The 10,489-nt window shown below is 33.7% G+C and overlaps 1 long non-coding RNA gene across 1 annotated transcript; it reads left to right on the top strand.

Annotated features, from left to right (window-relative positions):
* The first annotated feature begins 2,719 nt into the window (after nt 1-2,719).
* LOC108371236 (uncharacterized) lies at nt 2,720-10,286 on the top strand. The gene is made up of 3 exons (XR_001848729.1): nt 2,720-2,802; nt 3,676-3,677; nt 10,275-10,286. It is a non-coding gene; the product is annotated as an uncharacterized LOC108371236 (long non-coding RNA).
* Nucleotides 10,287-10,489: the final 203 nt, after the last annotated feature.

Below are 10,489 nucleotides of genomic sequence, written 5' to 3'. Positions count from 1 at the left end.
GATACTTATTATGAAAATTCGGTTTGTATGGGAGGTGCCACGCCCCCTTTTCAAATAGTCCGAATTTTTCTTCATGAGTATGCGATTGATTTCATATGTCTCCATACCAAGTTCAAGTACTCTATCACAAATACTTCCAGAGATATGAAGTATAACAATTTCGGTTTCTATAGAAGGTGCCACGCCCTTTTCCAATAACTCCAATTTTTCTCCATTAGTTTGTGATTGATTTCATATATTTCCGTACCAAGTTCAAAAATTTTACCATGAACGCTTCCAGAAATATGCAGTATGAAATATTCGGGTTGTATGGGATGTAACATGCCCTCTTTTCCAATAGCTCCAATTTTTCTGCAAGAGTATGGGATTGATTTCATATATCTCCATACCAAGTTCCAATACTCTACCATAAATACTTCCAGAGATATGCAGTATGAAAAATTCGGTTTGAAACGGAGGTGCCACGCCCTTTTCCAATAGGTCCAATTTTTCTCCAAGATTATGCGATCGATTTCATGTGCGCCAATACCAAGTTCCATCACTCTACCATGAACACTTCCAGAGATATGCAGTATGAATATGTTTATATGGGAGGTGCCACGCCCCCTTTTCCAATAGCTAAAATTTTCCTCCAAGAGTATGCGTAGGATTTCGTATATCTCTATACCAAGTTCCATCACTATTTCCTGAACATTTCCAAAGGAATACAGTATGAAAAGTTAGGTTTGTACGGGAGGTGCCTAGCCCCCTTTTCCGATAGCTCCAATTTTTCTCCAAGAGTATGCGATGGATTTCATATATCTTCATACCAAGTTCCAGGACTCTACCATGAACATTTCTAGAGATATGGAGTGGAGGCTGCTCCATTATCTTGAATATCGAATTAGCGAATCTCACTTGAATGTCAATTTTTTTTGATATAAATCTATTATCGTCTTAGAACTCGAAATGTGTATAATTGGAAGCTATTTCGGGCTATTTCGAAAAACTCACCAGGTTTGTAGGGGCAGTTTTTAGCACAGAACTCAAATATGTTAATATTTTTATCTTACCAAGTAATCTAAATTAATAATAAATAGAATCTGCAACTCAAAACTTACAAAATCATTAATATAAATTTTCAAATTGTCCAACTATCCCCAAAACGTTTTCAATATTCTCAATACTATTTATCATTTTATTCTATTTTTTCCGCCCTTGCAATGTCATCAACGGAATTTCATTATATTTTTTTAAGTTCGAGTTATTACCGATTTTTCTCAAAAGCATGATTGCTTGTTACTAAGATTTTTTACGACTACGGTTGCCTGATGTACTGATTTTATCAGAACATTACTGATTTTTCAACTCTTGTACTGATTTTATTCATTTCTTCAATCAGTACGCTAATGTCCTGATTTTTCAAAATTTGTACTGATTTGTACTGAATTTTCAATTCAAACAAAAAACTTTAGGATTTTTTAAGGTTTTTACATAACGTTGTAACTTCCTTAAACTGTACTGTAAAAAGTAAGATGATAATTTAATTATAGTTGACATGTTTCAGATAATGTTTGATATGCTTAAGAAATTAATACAAAAGAACATATCAATCCTTTTATGGGCATATCGCCGAGTTGTTACATACCAGATTTTAATATAAAAATCCACCTAAGATTTAACTGTCATCGGTGATGTTAATTCTGACCTTGTATCACCTTGACAGAAGAATTTACTTTTACATTGCAAAGTCGGAATTAACACCAGTGATGACAAATAAGACCCAGTTGGGTTCTAACATCACAAAGTTGTTTTTGTGAAAATTGCAGATAGAGGCTATTGAATATAAGCCCTCGCCAACTGCTGGCCCCGCTAACGCTGTGCCTACGTATGCCGCTGCTGCGGCTTTGGCGAACAATGCTAGGTTGAACAATGCACAAGCGAAAAACGCAACTAACAATGCGCAAGCAAATAATGCACACTGGCCCGCTATGGATAAAAAGCGTACTCATAAGAGACATAGGCGGTGTGTATTTGGGTCAAATGAGAACTCGGAGCTGGGAGTTGTGGTTCGTCGCAAATGGCTGCACTTATCATCGTTTTTGCCTACTGTAAGGACTGATAACAGCATTGGCTATGTGGCTAAATATGCAGCTATCAATAAGAAGACAATTGTATGCTATAAACTGGTCAAGAAGGATTCTGATTTGGAAACTATTAAGCACATTAATTTCAAGCTTGGAGTTTCAGAATCTGACTACTCAAAATTCTTTCATCCGATATTTGGCCCTCCAACGTTGCTGTCCAGCCTTTTGATTTTTTTCAGAAAGATGCCCAGCTGCAGCCCAAGAAGTAAAAAGTCATTCTACCTCTGGTGATCGGAAAATACGTATCTATCACCAAAATACTTCGGGACTCAGGACAAAATCCGAATCTGTCTACATTCTCAGCTCACAATTGGATTATGGCTGCTTCGTTCTGACGGAAACTGGCTGAATGCTAACTTTTTCGATACGGAGTTCTTTAATCCAGCTCTCTTTGACGTTTTTCGCAAAGACAGAGATTTTGCTAAAACTGGTGTTAGTAGGGGTGGTGGTGTACTGAAAGCTGCGCGCAGATATCTTCGAGCTTCTTTTTATCCGCTGCTAGATGCCAACTCCCTGTTGGATCAACTTTGTGTAAAATTACATGGCACCTGTGGTGTGCTGTACATTTGTGTGTCCTGCATTCCGCCGGGCAGCTGTGATGTCATATACAAGGCACATGTTGACAATATACTGGCACTCCACGAGAAAATTGGAAACAGCCAACTTTGTGTTTTAGGTGACTTTAATGTAGGTAATATTTCCAGGAGCTTTATTGATAACAATATTTTCCTTACCCCATCAAATGTTACTACTTTATCTGAATCATATTTAATTGATAATTTATTATGTATTGAATTATTTCAAATCAATGGTTTTTTTAATGAGTTAAACCGAATTTTAGATTTAATATTTATTATTTTTATTATATTATTTTTAAGTCTAAACTTTTTGATATTTGTGTGGGTCACATCCCAATTCTTAATTCGAAAACCGCTAAGCGTCCATGGTTTACTAAAGAAATCAAACGTATAAGGAATATGAAGAATAAATTCTACAAAAGGCAAAAGCATTCCAACGATGTTAATTTGCGTGAGCGTTACGTGTTTTATAGAGCTGAATTTAACAGGCTCAATAAATCTTTGTATAGGAATTATATTCGCGGCGTAGAAAGCAATATTAAATCTAATCCCAAGTTCTTCTGGAGTTATATTAAATCAAAGAAAAATTGCTCTAATATACCTGTATCGGTCCAGCTTAACGGGGTGTCAGCTAACTCCATCTCCTAAGCTGTTAATCTTTTCGCTGATTTTTTTTCTTCCAATTCTATTTCAGGTAATTCTGATAATGATTTTATGCCTGAAGATCTTTTGTCAAATTTAGATACTCTCATTAACTTCGGGAAATTAAAATTGACAGACGAGGATGTAGCTAATGGCATTAACCAGCTTAAACTATACAATAACACTGATGTAGATGGCCTCTCGGTTATTTTATTTAAAAGTTGTCCTTCACTAATTGCGCCTTTGAGGCACATTTTTAACATGTCTCTATCTGCCGGAGTTTTCCTCGATGACTGGAAATTGACTTTTATTACGCCAAATCTTAAAAGTGGTAATAAAAATTGTATTGAGAATTGTATTGAGAATTCTAAGCTTACCACTGTCTCAAAACTGTTTGAGTCCATAGTTAAAGATAAAATTTACTTTGCTGTTAAATATTTATTATGTCCCAACCAACATGGGTTCGTGCCGGGTAGATCTACATTAACCAATTTAGCTGCTTTTACAGAGGACTGTTTGGAAAGCTTTCAAAAGGGATTCNGGATCACATCCTATCTGTATAACAGACGCTGTGTTGTTCGTTTTGATAATGTATCGTCTTATTCTTTTGTCTCCTCCTCTGGTGTTCCCCAGGGTAGTGTCTTAGGTCCGTTATTATTTGTTATCTTTATTAATGATATATCTTCCTGTTTCTCAAAGTGTAAGTTTCTTCTATATGCGGATGACCTGAAGATATACTATGAAATTAAAAATATAGAAGACTCATTGATTCTCCAGGGTGAGCTTGATAATTTGTAGATACTGTTGGTGTGCGCGTAATCGGGTGTCCCTCAATATTGGTAAATGTCATTATACCTCTTTTGCAAAAGTGATTAGTATTGTTCCAACCTCTTACTGTTTTTCGAATGTCCCGCTAAAATCAATTACTGATTTTAAAGACTTGGGTGTTTATTTTGACTCCAAGCTCACCTTCACCACCCACATAAACTTTATTGTTTCTAAATCATTCGCGATGTTGGCCTTTATTCGTCGCAACTGCTCGTCATTTTCCGATCCTTATACTCTCAAACTGNCTCGTCATTTTCCGATCCGTATGCTATCAAACTGTTGTATTCATATTGGAGTCTGTTCAGAGGGCTTTTATACGCTTTGCTTTGCGTCCTTTGAAATTTGTAGACCCTATTCCGTCCTATCGTTCTCGTTGTTTGTTGATAAATCTCATGTCCTTAGAGTCCAGGCGTACTTTGTTATCGATGTGCTTTGTCTTTGACATAATTGTAGGCTCTATAGATTGCTCGCACCTCCTTATGAAAATTCGTTTTAATGTTCCCTCACGTATTCTTCGTTGTAATGAATTGTTTTTTGTGGGTGTTGTTAAAACTGTTTATGGTATGAATGCTCCTTTAAGGAGGACTCTCTCCCAATTTAATGCTTATTCTTCATCTTTAGACTTCGATTTTTCTGACTCAAAGTTTACTCTTAAGAATTTACTCATAAGGCACTTGTCATAAGGGTTTCCCTTATTCTATGTATGTATTTGTCATATAGTCTGTAAGCGTCCTGTTTGTTGATAATAATAATAAATAAATAAATAATAGGTTTGTTCCACAAGCTACTCGAAGTAACTTCGAGTTACACATACGCGTTCCACAACTAAGTTTTAGAGTTTCTTTGATATACGCTCACAGTTTAAACTTTGCTCGAGTTTTTTTACAAGTAGCTTGTGGAACAAGCCTAATATCGAGGGCTTATATTCAATAGCTTCTATCTGCAATTTTCAGGAAAACAACTTTGTGATGTTAGAACCCATCTGGGTCTTATTTGTCATCACTGGTGTTCAATCCGACTTTGCAATTTAAAACTAAATTCTTCTGTCAAGCGTGATACCATGATACAAATATTTAAAGGTAGTTTCACTTCTTCTTCTTAGCCGCCATTGCTCCCATTTGACGTAAACTGTACTTTTGGCATTTTCTTTTGAAATCGAGCTACCATATTCTTTGACAGAAGGAAAAAAATATATAATTATTTAAAAGAAATTAAAGCTTTAGCGATAGTGAATATAGAACGGAAGGTAAGTGAAATAGTACATTGTATTCACATAAAATATGCATTTACTCTTGTTAATTATTGTATTGTTTTTTAGTAAGATGAGCTGCATATTTAGGAGCTGCAAAAATAACACAAGAAATTGCGAAAAAAACTAACATAAAGTTTTTTCGACTCCCGGCGGTACCATATATGCGGGAAAAGTGGATATCCGCGTGCATGGTAACTGAAAATGCGTTACCAAAAGTATAGTTTGTTTGTTCCGAGCACTTTTCCGCGAAAGATTTCAACCGGAGGAACGGATGCGCCCAATTAGAGCGAAACCAGTAGGAGTAGAGTGAGTATTTTATCTGTTATAATACAATGACCATCCGTGATTTATTTCAATGAAAATTCTTTTTCTCAAGGAGTTGTCCTTTAACTTTATTTACTTTTCTAGGTTATTTAAGACAGCAGTGGAAATATGCCTTCTGACAACCACCAAACCGTAATATTAGAAGATAAATGCGTTACTGAAAATCATGAACGTGAACTGTTGGTGAAAATGTTAGACCAAAATGTTTCAGTACAAAAAATTTATTTTGGGCGGGACGAAGTTAGCCGGGTCTGCTAGTGTAAATATACAAATGTATAAATGGGAGACGCTTGATGAAACTAATGTATGCATGCAGATGCAAGGAGATATACATCATGCGTTATCACAAAGAAGTTTATGCTTCCCTAGAATCCGAAATAAAGCAACATCCTACTTAGTTTCTTAAAGGACCAACTGCTACATTTTTGTTGGGCCTTACATTTATAGCAATAGTTGCGTTCCAGATGCTTCACGATTTGCAGGTTTTTACAGGAAGTCGTTCCAGGTGACCACCTTCCATAAGGTTTATTAATGGAGAAAACAGCTGTTCCTGCAAATCGTGAATATCGTGATGCATCTGGAACGCAACTAACTTAAATCAAGCTCTCTTAATACGAACAATCATGTAAGTATATTTACCTCGTGTGTTACAACTTACCTTTTAATGAAATAAAATTTCCTTAAAAAAATATTAAAATCTCCAAAATAATTATTTGATTAGGTGGCAGTGCTACTTCAACAATTTACGAAAAGTAGAAACGTCAGTAAGCACAGTTTATGCACAGTCATGCGTGATACAAGGTCAGAATTAACATCACCGATGACAGTTAAGTCTTAGGTGGATTTTTATATTAGAATCTCATTTTTATGAAAAATGCAGACAGAGGGTATTGAATATAAGCCCTCGATGTGTTGGAGGATTAATCTTTTAAAAAGAAGGCTGACGTTTTTTTGTCGGGTATTGCTAGTTGTCTTGAAAATAACTTTCAGTTTAATGACAACAAATTTGAATATTCGAATGGCTTTTGCCTATAATTTACAATTCTTTTTTCACAATTTACTCACATTGTAAAAGAGTTTTGCATACAAAATATAGAGTTAGATAATCTTATTAGCGAATTCTTAGCCTTTCAAAGTTTTTGCGCAGTTGAAAAAATTAATTTAAGCCGTGAGGAATTATAGATGAAGTCCTTAAATAGTGGTACTTTTCCACAGTTTTAAAAAATATGTAATTTATTTTTATTTTTTCAATACCACACTCAAATGAAACAACTGAGAGGCTCTTAAGTATAAAGTTTTCTTCCTGCCGCAAAGAAAGAAACCGGCTTCTAATTAAAAATGTTTAAAGTGAACTGCATATTAAAAGTAATTTTAAATTGAAAAATATAGAATTCTTTGACTATTTAAACACTGAAGATGGAAATGATCTCATTATTGCTACTCAAAAATGCCGTAAATATAATGATGTGTACACTCATGTTAAAATGAATAAACCTTTTCTTATGAACTATATTTTATTTATAAATATACCAAAATATTGTTAAACACAACTACTCTGACGTTTTGAAGTATTATTTGATACTTACATTCATAATTTGCTTTGAATAAAAATGTACTGAAAAGTACTGATTTTTTAGCATGAAAAAGTCGAATGTACTGATTTCGCGCATACAAAATCTGGCAACCCTATTTACGACGGAAATGCTTTTTCGAAAACTGATTTGTTTTTTTAATTATCCTAATCTTGGGGGAAAAGAGATGTAAAAATATAAATTTGCAATGTTTTCATTACGCCGAATTCAAAATTTGAGATATTGCACATGCGCAATTAGGCTTTGCAAATCTCTTTTGTATGTAATGTTTTATAAAGGCTTTAAAAGCGTATGCGCAAATTCATCATGAGATATCAATAGTCACGTTTGCCAAATTTTCTAATCATTTGTGGTATTTATCACAAGAATTAGTTATTCTTTTTACATTTTTCAGATCAATTCTCCCACTAAAGTGTTCAGCCGAAACGTATGTGCAGAAAACTATCGAAAATGGTTGTGAAACGGATGCGCTTTCGGCTGTTTTCCTGAAATTAGTCTGATTCAATTTTTCGTTGAAAACGATTTCATTATGAACTTCACAGAAACTTTTTCATAATTACAGGAAACCAAACAAAAAACAAAGTTAAGATTCAGCAGTTATTTTAATTTGAATAAATAATTTTAATGTGTTGCTTCTGACGGAATTCGAACCTGGGACCTCATGAAAGCTAACAAATAGTAGCACACTTCTCTGCACACTCAGCTACTGACGAATACATGTTTTCAAATGCCCAGTTTGAACAAATATTTTAAAATTACTGTTTTGAAATAAGATGATGACATTTTTCGGATACGAAAAATTAACAAATATGGAAATCGTTTTCTGAACGTTTCCGAATACGAAAAATGTACGAAAACTGCACTTTCGGCAAAAAGTACGTTTCTCTGCTGGCTGGGTTAACATGAAAAAATTGCATCAATATGGTTTGAGAAGCTCTCCTACCATATAATAAATAATAAGTAAATGGGTTTGGAACGTAGTTTTTTATTTAAATGAAAATGAAAATTAAAAAAATAAAATATCGGATAAAGTAAAAAGGCTCGCTGCAAAAACAACTTAAGTCAAAAAATTTATTTTCTGGTTGAAATAAGTTCATAATACTAGTGGCAGAAATTAAAGAAGAAGCGTTTTAATTCTACAAGTTTTGTCTATATTCCTTTGTTTATTCAAAATTTAAATTTTTTTATAAATTCTACCTCATATTACATATAATGAACTGCATATAAATGGGCATTGCTCTGACGTCATGATTTTTTTAAAAAAGACTTTATAATTCAAAGATAAGATTAATTCCAAAATTTATTTAAAAAATTCGGTGCAATGTAAAATAAAAATATTGGTACCAAATGAAATATTTTTTTTTGGGTTCACAAGGATGAATAGGAATTGAAAATGCCCCTTTAATCTATTTTATTTTTTAACCTAATAAATTTAGTCCTTAACATATAGTATTTTAAAAACAAGAGCTGCAAAATTTCAAGGATATCAAGGATAAAATTATAAAAGGATATTTTCAATCAGTGTTGCAAAAAAATTACCAAAATTCCTCAAAAATAAATGAAAAATCCTCAAAATCCGAACAAATTACTCAAAATTTTCTTATTTACTATTTACAGGTACTTAGCATAAAAATTAATTACATTCCCCAATTCAATTGGTACATTTGTTCTTGCGGTTCAAACAAAGTATCACCGTTATTTTTTATGCCTTGGTCTGTATATAATATTTCTGCAACTATATTAGTGCTCAATCAGTCCTACACATTTTTAAACTACTAAATATACGTTCTACTGAAGCGTTAGAAAAGGGCTATATTAGTAATGCAGATACAATTTTTTTAATTGGGAAACTTATATGAACCTGAAGAATCTCTTAATTCAAAAACTTGCTTCCTATAATTTTCTGGATCTAATGAAGAATCAATATGAATATCCTTATGATCGAATAGTAATACAAATTAGTTGAAAATATAACGATCGAATGAAAAATATTTTCGATAACTTTTTGAATATTTAGCAACAAATGCAGATGTGCTTAAAGCGAAAAAACACCACACAAGCGGCTTGGCAAACCAAGCGAAACATCCCTTTGCTTAAAGCTATTTATGTTGTGTATGGGGGTGTTGAAGGTTTGACAAGCCGTGTGCGGGAAATGTGAACAAAAATCTAAATTTTTTTATTTTCTGGCCACCATGTTGGCGTCTGATCAAACCGCTTACGTTGTGTATGATAAAATCGCCTCATTCGCAACGGATTTTTTACCGAATGAGGACGCAAGAGAGAAAAATCGAAGAAAACCAAACCCTTTTACATTGTGAACCGGAAGAAAACTAAAATTCTTTGCTTGAACGAGTCATGTTTGCATGGTGTATGGCGAAATGGGAAAAGTAGGCTTGAAGAATTTTTTGGTAAGCCGATTGTGTGGTGTATTTCGCTCTTTATAAAACTTCGGTAAGTTTTATGTTCAAAAATTTGCAGAGCGATTTAACAACTCTCTTGTGTAAAACATGGTTGCATTTGTTATCTGCAAATATATCGAGAGGAAATTCCTCTAAATAAATATCTTCAAAAAATACTCAAGCGCTCCCGAAATTCCTCACGTTTTGAGGAATTACTCACAAAGTGGCAACACTGTTTTCAATACCTACCCGTCCCTTATACTATGTCTCCATTGAGAGATTTATCCATTAAGATTTAATAAATCCAGTTGCTAAATCACAACCGTCTCCATTACCACAACGAGATATGTTTGACGTTCACATTTTTAAATATTTGACGTTTGCTTATGTATGATTTTATAAATACAGTTGCGGACATTGATATACAGACAGATAAAAGGAAGGTACCAAGCGGAATTTCATTATATGAATTCTGAATATTATTGGCTTCTTAATCGTGGTAAATATGTATGTATAATATATAGTTTGGAAAGTGTAAAGAATGGTACCATATTCCGAATCATTTTCCCGAATTTAAGAAAAATTATCAAAACGGTAAAAAAACATTTGCGGAAAGAAAAATTTTTGTAGAACTCTCTTATTCATAGGAGGGAACTGAAAATCCAATCGTGGGCCTTTGGCATATCATGAATACGAATTGAGTTCTAGAGGATGTTCGGTGCAATGTTATCGAAGCAGAACCATTACC

This window comes from Rhagoletis zephyria, unplaced genomic scaffold (assembly GCF_001687245.7).
Source record: "Rhagoletis zephyria isolate East Lansing unplaced genomic scaffold, Rhagoletis_zephyria_1.1 Rzeph_scaffold_00065, whole genome shotgun sequence".
Classification (NCBI taxonomy): domain Eukaryota; kingdom Metazoa; phylum Arthropoda; class Insecta; order Diptera; family Tephritidae; genus Rhagoletis; species Rhagoletis zephyria.
The sequence above is the reverse complement of the archived record's forward strand: the minus strand, read 5'-3'. Positions and strand labels throughout refer to the sequence as shown.